This window comes from Phasianus colchicus, chromosome 3, assembly GCF_987193195.1.
Source record: "Phasianus colchicus chromosome 3, bPhaCol1.hap1.1, whole genome shotgun sequence".
Taxonomy (NCBI): domain Eukaryota; kingdom Metazoa; phylum Chordata; class Aves; order Galliformes; family Phasianidae; genus Phasianus; species Phasianus colchicus.
The window spans coordinates 46,013,687-46,029,873 of NC_143438.1; the positions used below are offsets into that span (position 1 = coordinate 46,013,687).

Below are 16,187 nucleotides of genomic sequence, written 5' to 3' on the forward strand. Positions count from 1 at the left end.
CAAGAATCGTGTGGATGTGGTACTGAGGGACATGGTTAGTGAGCATGGTGGTGATCAGTAGATGGTTGGATGTGATGATCTTTTGTAACCTTAATGATTCTATGATTCCATGTCAGATGTGTCAGATCTGTGTCAAACTCAAGATATTAGGAACATCTCAGCTCAGGGGACACACAACAGGATATGAAAATATGCTGGGCTCTGCTTAAACCTCTGTATAGCCCTTTTGTAAATATAAATAGCAATTGAAGAAAACTGAAATTGAAATAAACACTCATTATTAAAATTGCAATAGTATGAGGTCTTATCTAACCTCATAAGTAACAACGTACTAGGATTTTATAAAAATCATTATCTGTAATTATCTCACATTAAATGCAACTATGCTATAAAATTTCTCAGTTCTTTCCCTATAATTTATTTTGTTAATTGAAATATTGGTATGTAACAGAACAGAGATATATTTAATAAAACTGTAAATTATTGAGAATGTAGATCTGAAGCTTCCTCTCCCTCCCTCTCTCTCTCCTTTTCTGCCTCACTTTCCAGAAACAAGAATTTATTGTTTTTTAAAAATGGCAAATTACTGCAATATTTCTTCATCATGATGGTTTCAGTCTTTCTATTTTATAGGAAAAAAAAAATAAAATAAAATAAAAAAAAAATAAAACAACTAAAGAGAGTGGGTAAAGAAAGGTCTTCAGAGTTATTAAAATAGATTTAAAACATAAGCAAGGTACCCTGTCCACAGCAGGGGGCTTGGAACTGGATAATCTTTAAGGTCCTTCCAACTCAATTCATTTTGTGATTCTTTGGTTCTAAGATAATGTCATAATTCTCTCCTTTGAGAAAAGCATGTTCAAAGGTAAGAGAGCTTTCTAAGTGCATTCTTTTTAGTTCTTTTTACAGTTGCTGGACATTTATCTCTAAGAGCACTCTAAACTTGTTTGATATGTTTATTAGTCCTGAGTGTTTCATTACCATCAGCTTTTGCCTACAGTATCCTCCTAATCCTGAACAGAACATCTCAGTGCACTGAAGATATTTTGCACTGCTTTACCAGTTTATGGCCTACCTCAATGAGAAATGCATTCCAAATCAGAGATGGCATTTATTTTTGTTCACACCTACTTCTGACTGAGTTCATCTTTATGCTGCGTGCACTGCAAAGTGTGATGACCCCAGCAGTCATACTCAAGTCAGCCAGCAGAACTTGGCAATGTACCATTTTTGGACATTAGGTCCTCTCCTGATATAGCCAGCAAGCGTCATCTCTTCTGTGACATGAAGTATTTACTAGGAACTTACTGTAGATTATCAAAACAATTTCAGAAAACAAAAGAACTCAGATAAGATCAAGCTGCATCTGACTTGGCACATCATGAAAGTGAAATGCTCTGAAGCTACGATCCTGAACCACCACACAGTTTGCATGTTTTTCCCTTCATCTAACTACCATATATCCAATACCCGTTATCTTTTAATTTTTTTTTCCTCTTTTCAGACTTCACAAACTATTTTCTGTTGGTCTTTGACTTGTTATCAGTCTCTATCAGTATTTCTATGGCAGTATTTGAACCTGACTCTTATTGTACAGATTACAGTGCAGAGAAGATGATGTTTAGAGGGCTTGCAATCAAGAAAAAAAGACAACAGAAAATACAGATAGAAAATTTGGAAGGAACATCCAATATCCTGTCAGAACACATAATGATTTCCCATATAAAACAAATAATTCTGATTTTACTGTATTTATATCTATTTTAGTGCCAGCTTTCTGAGAATTCACACTTTCAAGTATAGAGTCTGCACTGCTACTGCTAATGAAAACTGAATGATGATGAGATCAGAAAACCCTGTATACTCCTATGTTTTAGACCATGGTTTTACCCTCAGGAACAGTGCAAAGGTTTATCTAGAAACAATTTTTTAACAAATCAGCCTTGCATTTTATAAATATAACAGCAAAGGCTTAGCAAGAAGGTTGTGTAGCTCAAGGGCTGGCAGCAGGGAGCTTTCAGGGTAACACCAAATAGACAAGGAGCCACATTCATTATGTAGAGAATATATGAAAGGCATGTCACTGGAATTTAAAAGAGGCAGTTCCTGTTTTTTTGCTTGCTGACATACCTCAAGACCTATTGCAAACATTTACAGTACTAAAAGTTCTTCTAAAATGATAGAGCTAAATTTGCAGTATTAGCTTTCCTTATTTCCCTGGGCAACCTTTTACCTTAGATATCCAATATCTGTAGCTAATATTACAGTTTCTTCAAGAAAAACACCTATTTGCACAGCAAAAGGACAACGTACAATAGTACACTGTTTTATTATTGAATTATAAAAAAATCAAGCATAGTTTGATTTCTAAAGCAAATGTAAATTAAAGAGCAATGATTGTTTTTTCCCCAAATAAATTGAAAAATTTGTTTATTTTAACTAAGGAAAAATTGCTAAATGCAGTAGTTTTTGTACAGTGTACCATAAAGCTACCTATAAGAACTGAATCATAAAGAAACGTTATTTTTTTAATGTTTAGATAATTCAAACAAAAATATCAATCTATTTTTTTCAAAAAAATTCACTGAAAGACAAATCTGACACAAAAATATCACCTTTCTCAAAAATTTGCTCTTACTGTTCGCTTTAATCTCTTACTGCTCTACCAGTAGTCTCTGTATCCTCATATGCTTGTATCCCCACTGCAAGGTAGCAGTACTGTGCTGCACTTTAAGCAAAGATGCAAGACTGGGCAGATGCTGAATTCCCTGAACACTTGCATTTCTAACCTGACGCAGTGCCTCCTGCTACAGAATTGATCAGAGAAAAGGCACAGAAAAGCAAGGTTGGGAAGATTCTGAGCATTTCATTGTGCTCATGGTGCATTTAATCTGCAGCCGCCTCCTGCAGCCACATCTGATCTTGTGGTGATGGTCTGACTCTCCCTGGGCAGACACAAATGGTTCCTCCTAGAGAGAGACTCTGATTTTTCCTGCAAGAGCAGATGATATTTTTGTAGCTCAGTCTGTGAAGGAATATAAAGTACCATGTACGATACTCATTCACTGGAGACTTCTTGTTCATTTCCAAGGCTTACCTCTCTGAAGCATGCATGCAGCCACTGACACCAAAAAACTTGCACAGAGGAGAGAAAGAGCTTCCAAAGTATATCTTCTAAGTGTTCTTAGGAATATAAGACTCCTTTGTTTCTTCCTGCTGCTTCTATTCAGCTTCTTCTGAAAGCTGATGGATTCATTTTAGCACTAATACTTAAAATTTGATTGAAAGTTTAGTAGTAAAAGGCATTCAAAAAAAAAAAAAAATGAGGGAAAAGAAAAAGCAGAGAAACATTTCATGAAAGATGAAAGCCTGTACAAGGGCAAGCTGGTATGGAAGAGACAATAGCTGTTGTAAAAAGAAATAACGAAGACAGCTGACAAGCCAGGAAATGCAAGTAAATTGGATAGTATTCAGTAACTTGGTCACTGCTGCTTCAGGCACTTCAGAAGAAATAAGAGCATCAGAGACAACTCTTGTAAAGGAGATGGCTGCTCAAATATTGGAACATATAGCAGGGTAGTATATGCTTTGATAGGCTATGACTGTAAGTCCCAGAAGAGACTATTCAATCATCTATTTTATTTCCTATTAACAGACAATTCCTTGTGCAGTAGCTTCTGATTCAGATGTGTGATGTAGATAAGCCCCACTAATGAGGAAGATGTGGTTGGCCCTCCAGCTGCACTAAACACATTAGGTTCCTTCTGGAAAGAAATAATAGACTTTATTCAAACCATCACACTAAGCAATGTGATGGTGATATCAGGTGGCTCATAAACATAAATTTTAGATGTACCAATGCAATCCAAAGCTTTTTAAAGCACGTCAGCCTTGGGTATTGTGCCCAGTCCCCAGTGCAAGATCATTATGTACTGAAAAAGGATGATGACTGAAAGGGTTGAGAAGATAAATGATGCTGTTGAAAATTTTGACTACAACACATTTTACTGGACTCAGTGGGATGTTTCTTTAGAAGATCTGCATTTAAATTGAAAATAAAAATCTACAAAATTAGAAAAGCTGCCATCTTTCACCTTGCTACAGCCTAATAACCACAGACTGTAAGAGGGAACACTGTGATGTGTAGGCTAATATACACAGGTGAGCTGAAAATGTAACAGATGGTGCTTCTGTCACTGCAAAGCTATCAAGGCTCACAAGACCCATACATCTCCTAAGAGTTTCCTGAGGAATTTGTGCTGGTTGTCCGTTTTTTGTCCCTTCTTACATCAGTAGTCAGAATCAGTGTAAAAATTGGCACCACAGCAGCACAGGACTTTGTTCCAGGGAATGAAGAGATTTTTGTGCCAGAGATCAGAGCTATAATATGGGCAGCTCTCAACAGCAAAGCTGTGAGACCAGAAACAAGACAGATGCCAGTATTGGCACTGCCACCTTTATAGACTGCAGATGCCTTTACTTACTGTCAGAATGAATGCCAATTTTGTTCATAGCTTTAGTTTCTAGCATATGAAGTTCTAAGCAAAAAATCTTAGCAATGAGATCTAAGTTAGCAAGAAACTCTGTGGTAAGACTGGGAAGAGTTGATTCCATAGGGAGCATTGCTAATGATTCAAAAGTTACATGTCATATAACTCTACCATATACTCTCAGTATATCCTCCAAACACGACCCATGTTTCTTCGGTGTTTCCTCGCCTGGGGAAAAGATCTCTCAATCCAGGCTATATCCTGCCTTGCCATCATTGTAATCCCTTTGGAGTTCATTATTCAAGGAAATCAAAAGTTCTTCTTGACCCAGTGTGTAAATAAACATATACCTTGGTCGAATTAAGTCAGCAATTTACCCCTCAGTCTCTACCTAGAGGCATATCCATCTGCTGTTGCAGAAGGAAAAAATATTTGACTTTTATCTGAGAAATATTTACCAGATTATTCCACCACTTTTCTTCAAATTCTTACAAGCTTTTAATTTTTAACCATGGGACAAACTTGTTTTAAGGGCTGCAAGTGCAGTCTCAGGAGTAGTCTAGGTTCAACCTGTACAAATCAATGAAAATGAAAGTTGCTGTATTCCGAACAAGTTTTTTGTTTGTTTGTTTTTCTGATTTCCAAGCCAAGACTTGTTATCAGGTAGTAGAGGAGAAAGAACGTACTTGAAATTTCTTTCTATAGTGTTACTATTTCAGTGTTTACAAAATAACAATAATAACATATTCTTTCATTTTTACCCTCTAGATCTTATGCAGATTTGGATCGTAATTCCTATCTAAAAAACTGAGGCATACAGAAGCAAGATTATGTAACCAAAATTACAGACAAAGAAGGGAAAAAAGCAAAACTGCATCCCAATCTCAAACATCCTAATGTGATGCCATACCTCAGAGCACTCTCTGCTAAAAGTACCTGATATAAATATAGTGGTTTAAAAATATGCAAACACAATAAGGATTATTTCAATACAAGCCCCATTGCTCTCTGTTGACCACAAGCTACTGCAAATATTAAAAGTTCTTCCACTGTCCAATTTTCAGTTCTCAGAGTTAAATGAGCTTGTCTGCCCCAGTGCAATTCAGAAGGCCTCAGAGGCATGTCTGATGTGTTGACTTGTCTGACATTTACTATGAGCAAATACTTCCTTTATTCATGTAAAACTATCGGGGCTGCAAATCTTTATTTTTAGGAGTTGATGGGATCAAAAAAAAGAGACATAAAGTGTTGGTATAGACTTTAAAGTCAACAGACTGTCACAGCTGCATGTGAAAATTTGTATGGATTCAGCTGTTGATGTTCTTATGCAGCAACTGATGTTCAAGAGCATACCGGCTGTAGCAATGACATATAGCACTGCATTGACTGGGAAACCACTGGCTTTGTAGCATTTCACAAAAGTCATTTTAGAAAGGGGAGGCTAAAGCACATAGAGAAAGTGTGGCTCTTCCCCAAGAGCCTCCCAAAGATGCTGAATAAGAAACAATCCAGAGCTCTTGATTTCCAGTGCAGGCAATTACTCATTAGGCCTGACTGCAAAACTCAGCATAATAACATGGGTTTATGCACTCCATGATGTTGATTAACACAAATACAGCTATTCTTGTTTAATGCTTTTAGACACTGTATCACTATTACTTTTGCTAGCTACTTGAGTGGTGAAAAAGTCAAATCAATAGTTACTTCTTCCTGCTGAAAAGAAAATAACCATTTTTCCTGGCCTGTGCAGTAACACAACAGCTCAGTACATATATCAGCAGTTGTAGCAGAGTCCAAAATGACATGTAAGCTTCTATTAAGTTCCTTGCTCACACTGCTGAGAAAAAAAAATATATTTATGCTTTGGAAACAAAGACTCGTGATCCTACTACACCAAAAAGAAAGTTTACAAAAGCTGTGTCGACTGACTTCAGAAACACAGAACACTGTGTTACGGCGTATAAAGAAAGCAACGATTACAAAGTTCAGGGCGAGGTGAAGATGTGGATACAAAAGACCAAAGGAGAACACAAAAAGGATCAAGAGACAACATGGCTTAGGGGAGTTTATGAATCATGCGAAAAAATGTTTGTGTAGAATAGCTTATGTGTTCCAAAATTCGGTGCAAAACACTTATGATTCATCTACAGATATTATATAACAGCTGTACGTTACCAAATGAATTGACTTAAGATTGTGTGTTTACTCATATTTTCAGTAATTTCAAGATGACTAACCACCTCCAATTTGCACCTCAAAGGGATTCCTTCTTTCTTTTCTTTCTTTCCTTTTTTTTTCCTTGTATGTGCACATCTGCTGTCTCTTTTCTCAGTACTACTCAACCTCAAGAAACTTCTGCTTCTACCAAAACAGAAATATTTGTTTTACATTTAATTTTTTTTCTTACACTGAGATTTTTTATCAGACAATTATCAACCTATTTTTTAAAACAAAAACAGAAGGAAGAGAAGGTAAGTCTTGGTCAGACATACAGCGACTGGTCACCTCCAGAAGACAAGGACTGAATCTGATGAACATTTGTTGTGATCCAACATGGCAATTCACATGCTCATCAGTTAAAATGATATTGCTGCACTGACAGACATGCCTGAATACCATAATTTTAATACCTTTTTATTTGTGCTGGTCTATTTGACAAAGTGCATTGTAGAGTCTACATGTATTAGCATCTGAGTCTGCCAAACTTCATTTAAATCTACCATTTACTCTCACTGATTAATGGGTTGTTATTTTTCCAGGACCTGGGACTCTTTTTCCGTTATCTTCAAAGATTGGCTACTCATACATTTTCTCAGAAGCCATTAGTAGATTTTTACATCTCTGTTCTATTTAAATTTGGAATATTCACACTTGAATTGACTTCTCTTCCTGTGAGCAACATTCTATATATTTATTGTCTAGAAACCATCTAGACAAAGCTTAAAACATTTTTTGTGTTGTATATTATTCATATGAAGGTATCCATGCACAGGTAGGTCACATTCCATTTTTGCTCCTTGCCTGGAAAATATGGGAAATGATTCTGTAATTTTTTGGTTTGCAGACATTTTAAAAGATAATATTTCACTACAGTATCTGTTGAACTGATACTGTCTTTTGAACTCCAAAAAACGAGTAGCATTTAAGAGTTGATCATGGTAAACAATAGTGCAGGATATCCTGGTTAGCACCTCGCATTCATGGCAGCTTTGTAAGATAAAATAAATGTTACAAGTGAGTGTAACACAAAGGATGAAGATCACACTGCTGGCAGCATAGCAGTATTTCAGAGGAAGGTTAATTAAGGGCAAAACTTATTGCGACTCGCTCCAAGAAAAATTATTCCCTCAATGAGTTTGGACAGCTCTTGAACATTGTAATGTATGTCTTTGGAATTCTTTTGTATTTCCTCCTTTCTTTTTCAAAAAGACCACCCTCCAAGCTGGCTATTTCCTTTGGGACAATGTATCCCATCAATGTATCCCACCTTGGCTTCTTAAATATAGACTGCTTCTCAAGGAGAAAGGTATCAAGCATTTTGCTCAAAGATTCACCAAGTATTTAAAACAAAAAACAAAAAAAAAACACAACCAAGAGAAAAAAAGAGCTAGAGTCTGGTTTTGGTTTCCATTGCAGAGCTCTAACACTGAGAAAAGCCAGTGTCCAAATGACATTCCACAGAGAGGACTGCTAACCAGAACATCAAACCCTCTTCCTTACCGTCCTGGGATAACAATCACACTTAAGTCACTCACACCTAGTAAACTCAACAAAGCTTCCATCCCAGAGTACTGTCGTTTTTGTTCATTAAGAAAGGCTTTCTGATGAGTAAAGCCTGTGAGTAGAATTCCCAGCAGAAGAAACACTGTTTTAGACAGGGTTACACCAATCTGCATTTACTTCAGGTGATAGCATTACCTGCATACAGTGGTAGACATGTTCTTTGCTACTCAGCTGAGGCATTCTGAGTTTATAAATAGTTCTTGTGGGCAACATATTCCAAGTGGATCGCACACATACTACATAAGAGTACATGCACAGAGCTCCTGCAAACATCACCCTGTGGAATGGCTTCTGCACTCTGCCAAATTAGTTTTACATGGGGGAGAGGGAATTGTGTTGAAGTCAGTGAAGTAACATCAGTAGCAAGCCAGTGTAACAGAAAGGAGAATTAGGGTTCTTGTCTCTCACAAAGACTGCAGCATTATGCAGTTCCTTTTTGAGCCACTTTGCTGCTTCTGTGTACGAGAGATTAGATGCAGGATTAACTGAATTCCTGAAAAAATGAGAGGAACACATCTGCGGCTCTCACAAAGCACAATAATGCCAGAAAATGCTGAAAACAAGCACTTTATTGGCTGTATTGCCAAGATTAGCACTGTAACATACCATTTCCCAAAGCTATGAAGTCCTTTGTGACTATAGAAATTGTCTAGGTCTGCCCTTAGATGTGTGTGGTGTCTTTTGATACTGCAAACCAGAATTGGTCCCTCTGGGGAAAGATTGCTCATTCTGCAATGGAAGCATTTTGCTGGGGGAGATAGATGAAACCTTTGTGATAAGTCCTAATTTAAGGCATTTCAATAGAGCTAATTTAGAGAATTATAGTTTAGAAACTTGTGTTTTATTGCTGTACCATCCCTTTTAAGAGTACAATACATATGGGTTAATTTCTTTCTGCCTTCTCAATGCATCTTGCTATACTAAAGAATTTGACTCATATATCATACAATGCTGTGCATCTGGATTTTTTGCTGTTTCCAGCCTACAGTCGTGCTCCATTGTAAATTACGCAATATATGCAGCCAAGCTCATTACAGGTACCCCACTGGCCTCCTAGAGAGGAACAGGAATCTTATGTCCTATTTGCTACTGCTTGAATGAAGAAGGTGCCTGTCTTTTGTTTTTAGTTCAACATAGTTTTATTTCATTCTCCATTTTTTCCCCATATTTTGGTGAGCTTAAACATCCATTAACTGCTACAAGAAAGGCACAGGTTGCAAAATATAGATACCATCCTGGCATACACATCCACAGGAGAGAAAAGTCTATATTTATATGCCTACACACTGTCATTCTCAAGCTGTTCTGTATGCTGTTTAGCAATCACTGAGATTCTAGACCAGCAGCTTTTGTAATCCTTTTCTTCACTCTTTCTATTGTTGCAACTAAAAAAAAATATAAAGAAATGGCATTTCTCCAGTGACCAAATTAAGAACAACTCTACTGCATTTTGTCCAAAGCTATTCGCACAGGTGCTATTAAAAATGTTCTAATTAAATACAAGGTGGCATATTATATATCTTATTTCTAATTTCGGAGAAGTGCTCACCATACAATTATTAACAAGTGAAAATAAAGTATTTTAAAAGCTACTGCAGTCAAATCATTTGTGGCTGCACTTTTATGAATAGCTCTTCATTTTCTTTAGTACTGCTTGATCAAAATCAGCCTTCCTATTTTCATTCCTGACAAAATGGACAAAAAGCATAAAGTTACGCAACGGTGACATGAGGTGTCAGCAGCAAAATATGTTAAGAGTACTGCCTCCAACATATCTTGCCTGCCAGACATTCAGACCCTCTACATACAAGGTCAGAGATGGGCACCACAATGTCTGAGCAGACAGGGAACTTTTAATTTCCAGTAGGAAATGTACAGCAGGAATATACAGCCTTACCATTAGGAATGAATACATTTTTTATCTGACATGTCTAGCAAATTGCCCCACTTTGCTCAATCAGAACACTATTCTTTGTGGTAGCTCCAGGTGACGTTTCTGTCTGAAACAAGGGCACTCACTAGGGACACAAGCATTGTGACCACCTGGCCTCTCAAAGTAGATACAGCCAGGGCTTGAAGCTCCAGCTTTTGAGAAATTGAATCTCCTTTTGTTATTCAAGGTTTTTGTTTTGTTCTGTTTTATTTTTTCCTGAGGTGATATCTGTGATCAGGTAAATACTAACAATTTGTAGGTTTGTGTTTATCCTTTATTCCCCCAATATATAAACACTTTTAATCTCACAAGTATCATAGGATATAAGGCATATTTCTCCAGCAGTACACCCCTCTAACACCAGCTCCTGTCAAAGCACTCCAAGTGGCAGGAACTCATCAAGAACAAGATATTTTGCAGCCTACCAACATTTTGGTGACATTCTCCCACCTTATCCTACAGCAACAATGCTGCAGAAGTTGAACATGGCTCCTTGGTATGCAGACCCAATTTATAATGGTTTTGAGACTGACTTGACAAGGACAAATAAAGGCTTCATATGCAGACCCAATTTATAAGGGTTGAGACTGCCTTGACAAAGACAAATAAAGGCTTCATGACTGCATGAATCCAGGGATCTGCATATTACAAGACTAGGATTTTTTTTTTTTAAGTAAATTATGAATTCCTATGTTTGTGTTATTTCTGCCTTTCATTATGGAAACCTTTTGTTTCTGAAAGAATAGTACCTCACCAGTCTGGCACAGTAAATTTATCTATAAAATATAGAGACATTTACTTATCATCTGGTTAGTATTGTTTACCATCTGCCTTTACTGCTTTTCTTTAAAAAAAAAAAAAGAAAAAAAAAAGCATTGAACAATCACAGAAACTGACCTGCCATTTCACTTCAGATATTCTCTGTAGCCACAGATTACAGTAACGAGTCCACATGCTTCATGAACACATTGTACTTATATTTTACTCTTCTCTACCTGCCAGTTTCTGTATAAAAGCATTTACTTGACGTTTTCACAGCAATTTCCTTTTCTGAATCCATCATCCTATATCTTGTTATCAAACCCTTGTACAGAGAGATAATCTATTCACATAATAAAACAATCAATATTGGGCAAATCAGTATTAAGGCTCCATGGTTTCTGCATGCAGTATAAACTGTACATGAAATTGCACGAATTTTGTTGCCTTTTCATTTCATGTACATATACAGGAAACATCTACGTGAAGACATTATGCAGTGTTTTAATATGTTAGATGAGACCTGATAGTAGCCTTTCGATATCTAAAATAAGGAAGGGACAGACTCTTTGGTAGTGTCTGTTGTGACAGGACAAGGGGAAATGGTTTCAAACTAGAAGAGGGGAGATTTAGATTGAATAGGAAAAGGTTTTTTAAAATAAGGGTTGTGATGCACTGAACAGGTTGCCAAGAGAGGTGGTGGATGCCCCACCCCCTTTGAGACTTCCAAGGCCAGTCTGGAAGGGCTCTGAGCAACCTCATCTGCTGTAGGTGTCCCTGTTCACTGCTGGGATGTTGGACTACATGGCCCTTAAGGGTCCCTTCCAACTCAAACAGTTCCATTATTCGATGACGACTGGCAAGCATATTCGTATTATAAAACTTTGTGATTACTAATGGGCACAAAAAAAGTGGAGAGTCTTACATAAAGTATGGGTCAGGCTCATCATCTAAAATTTTCAATTAATTCAAGGATGTGACATTTGCATAATAGCTGCTTCATAATTTCAGACCCAGTTAACAGTATACAAACCATCATAATAGGCTTTGAATTACAACACTGCTTTGTTTAATTTACTGAATTCAATAATGCAACTAGAACACAGACTGCTAAAAAACATTTATAATTTTGCATTCAAATAAGTTAGATTGTCCTAAAATACTCTTCTTTTGGCCTAAATTAGCATAAAGTCCATACTGATTAAAGTATAAATGCAGCCCATGTTGTATCCCTCATCTGAAGTTACAAACTCTGCAAGGATGGTGCAACTCCGGCATATTTCTCCTGTTATATCATGTACTGTTTGGTCAGCTGTGGCAAAAAATACAAAGGTTGTGATTTAAAATAAAAATCAGATTACTGCTACTTTATGAAAAAGGCTGGATATTTTCCACAAAACTCTATCCCACATCTTCTGCACATGTATTAAGTAACTTATGGACATCACTTAAATTTATTGAGAAGATAATTTTTTATTTTCTTTTTTGCTAAGTACTGACTATTTTCATCCTCTGATTCTCTCACTGACTGTCACTCACTTTTTTTTTTGTACTTCCCTTAATCCCAAATTTAATTACTTCTTATTGCATCAAGTGTTTTGTTTTGTTTCATTTATGATTTCTTTTCTTTCTGAATTCTGTTTTTGCACAGATGACAATAATGGTCAGCTAATTTCAGACAGAGTCCTGTGTAACAAATTAGTACTAATATTAAAGAAAAATAAGTTCCATAGTTCTGGAGAAATAACTATCTTTCCTTTACTGACAGAGACCACATAATAGGGCTTGGAAAAGGCAGAACAATTCCAGGAAGAGACATTGTCTGCAGAGGTGAAGTACCTCTCCAGTCCTATCTTCTTCAGAATTTCCATCTATCGGGAACATAGCATTCATCTCATCCATTTGCCTCCCTGCCTGTTCAGATAGAGCCTTGCTCTTCCTCAAACCTTCCATTCATCATCAAACAGAACAGTAATCCACTCCTGTGTTTGCTTAGAACTCACCCAAGGGAGGTAGATATACTATTATTTACCCTCAGTAGTATCTCATATGAACTAGGCACTTCCTTAGAAAAGGAAAGAATCACTACCTGAAACACACTTGTTGCTTATGTTCTGTGAATGGAGTGGAAAAAAATGACAAACAACACCACTCAAAAACACACATACAAAAAATTATGTTGGGCACATCAGAATTGCCTAAGGCTATACAAAATGTAACACAGAAGTCTGTGTTATAATTAATTTTTTAATTAAGTTTTGCTTTGCCTGATAGACTTTTGTCTTTCTGTCAAAAAACATAATTCTGTGCCCATTCTCTGTGGGATGCTTTTCAAATCAGTTAATAATATTAACAAAGGCAATGGTTCTTCCAGCCATTAGGTAATGTCAATATCTTTAAGACTCAATCTGAAGGAAGAAGGCAGCAGCGTTTCAAACAAGCCAGGAAAGAGTGTCATCTGATAACTCAGAGGCATGCTCCCTCCCCACTCTGCTTCCAGGTTCCAGACATTTTGGTAACATCCAGGTCAGACCTTCTTGAAGAATCAGGTCAATTCAAGGACAGGCTAATGACCACACTGCATCGTTCTATCAAACATTACTCCCTACTAAGGGTACATGATACTTGTCTGATTCCTTGTGTAAGTATGAAGCCCATTATCACCAAAGGTCTGACTGTTCAGTACCTCCTCCACTTGCACCAATTTTGACTGGGACAAACACCCTCAGCTCTCATTCACTCAGCACCTAAAATGTGAGGAGTAAAGCCTGACACTGTAATGAACATTTTTAATGTGACTGTTGATTCTTTTAGTTCCATCCAATAAATCACTCCTGTTTCCCAGGAATTCCAGCAGTATGGAACAGTTCAGGCAGAAATACTCATGTTAGATTTTTTTTTTTTAATGCAGAATATCTAGTTCTCCTGTTTTGTATTACTTCATGGCCTTTTAAAAAAAATAATATCTCCTGCACTCAAAGTATGCTTTTTGATAGCAATCCACTAACTGCTGCTTGAATTAGATTTGTAGCTACATCATAGTTTGCTTCATTTTTCATTCAAGTAATGTATGCCTTGCAATGAAGGGCCAAGATCCAAGGTTTGTTAGAGAATGTTTTCCTAAACTAACCCTGATTTTCATTCCTTTGTATTTTATGCACCTGAAATCCTTTGAATTTTACACAATCATAAAAAGATACAGATTCAAATTGGCCTTTGTGTATCAGCTGGTTCAAACACTGTGAAAATCAGAGCCCATTTAGAAGACCTTTGTAAGTATTCATTAGAGTTGTGAATATCTCCCAAGATGGAGACACTGTAAGTCTCTGGGCAGTCTGGTAATGTTTGGACAATGTCAGAGGAAAAAAAATATCCTGATAACTAAACAGAAATTCACTCATTCTGAGCTGTGTTCTTTGCTCCTCATCCTTTCAGTGTGCTCTTCTAAAAAGATTACAAATCATTTAAGACAAGTATATTTATATACATACACATATATAACTTACAAAACATACGTTTCTCAATTTCACATGCAATTAAAATGCTTAAAAGTAAATCAAAGCTGTGTTCTGCCATGTGAATTATTCCTTTAGCTTTCTTTAAATTCAGAATGAACATTTAGAGTAAACCTATTTTAAAAGGTTTCAGTGGTTTGACAACTATTCTTTTCAGGACTAAGACTGACTGAAGAAATTAACCTGCATTTCCTTCACAGTTCCTTCCAAGCTAGCAAGCAGGTATTTCTTTTTGTTGTTGGTTTTTTTGTTTTTATGATATTACTGGCTCATTCATTTCTCTATAGGGAAATTTTGAACAATAACTCTGAAAAAGCTCTCTATGTATTCTTCCTTTATTATACTGGATTAGCAATGTCATCTGTGGCTTTGATATACCTGTATCCACATTGAAAAAGACATTTAAAAAGATGAAAACAGAAGTTCAATAAAATGTAAGTTTTGAAACGTAACATTCTAAATTAATGAGGTATAACATTATCAATTTCATCTTCTACACAAAACTACAGTGATACATACACACATTTACAGTAACTAGTGCTGAAACGGTAATATATAAATTGCTGAGACTCATACTGACCAGTGTTCTTCCAGACCCGACACTGGGGTGAGGTTCATATACCTGACTTGAGTATAATGATTCACTCTGCAGCAAACGTGAGGAGCTGGTTACGTCTATGGAGGATGAAAAGGGTAGAAACGTTAAACAAATGGGTGCTCTCCAACAATATGGGAGAGGAAAAATGAGATTCCTCTGGGTGGAATGTCTTTAAAAGGCATCCAGTCTTATGGGGATGGAAGTCTGACACACAACTTCCCATGTATACAATAAATGTATAAAATAAATAGAAATGCTCACCAGTATCATAGGCTTGCAGTAAACTGCACAAGGAGCAATCTCCCAACAGAGACCCTTCCTCAATGACAGTCAGCACTTAAATGAGATCTAGGAGAGGTGGAGCCAGGCTCCACCCCTTCCAATCACACAGGTGAACTGCCTTCGCCTATCTCCCACAGACTCATTGCTTGTCTCAGGTGGTCAATCAGAGTTTCAGAGGTTCAGGCTGTGATCAACAGTTCCTATACACCATGTCATGGTATATCTGAGCTCAGTTTGGTGCCCGCTGAGTATTTTGTCTCTTGATGTAGGATGGGCTGCACTCTGAGAACCCTGGGCACCTTTCTTGAGGTTTTGCAGCACAGTCAGCTGTATAGTCTTCAGGCTTTTTTTTTTCTTTTTTTCCCCCAATGTATATCTCAGTACCAAAGCTACTTTTGATCTCTCTCTTACTGAGATGCAATTTTGGTAAGGGAAATTTCAGAAATCCAGAGTGTTCTAGTTTCCTCTTTCTTTTTGTTTCAACAAAAAACAAAATTGAACAAGTAGGCAGCAATACCAAATCAAGGAAATGGATTTGATCACACCTAAGCTATTTGAACTACTGTAGTTTGTTATATTGGGATCCTTTGGGCATTGCGTGAGGGCAACGGTTTGTAACTGCAAACTTATTAATCATTAGAAAGAAACATAAGAATCTCCTTCCAGCCAACTTTCCAAGATGGGAGAAAAACTGAAGATAAAGAAGAAAAGTGAACAAAATAGAGATTAGGCTTTTGTTTTCCACTTTCTCTAGAAACGCACTTTCACAAAGGTAAATTTTAACCATACCATTTAAGAGCCATTCGGTGAGATGCTCCAGGAGAGAA

The 16,187-nt window shown here is 36.9% G+C and overlaps 1 long non-coding RNA gene across 2 annotated transcripts; it reads right to left on the reverse strand.

The window, feature by feature from the left end:
- Positions 1 to 6,815: 6,815 nt before the first annotated feature.
- Positions 6,816 to 15,403, reverse strand: LOC149918551 (uncharacterized). 2 transcript variants are annotated; one of them, XR_016465565.1, is made up of 3 exons: positions 15,340 to 15,403; positions 15,061 to 15,155; positions 6,816 to 7,511 (listed from the first exon to the last, which is right to left on the reverse strand). It is a non-coding gene; the product is annotated as an uncharacterized LOC149918551 (long non-coding RNA). The 2 variants fall into 2 exon arrangements; XR_016465564.1 differs by lacking the exon at positions 6,816 to 7,511 and adding an exon at positions 11,924 to 12,277.
- Between the last annotated feature and the right edge of the window lie 784 nt (positions 15,404 to 16,187).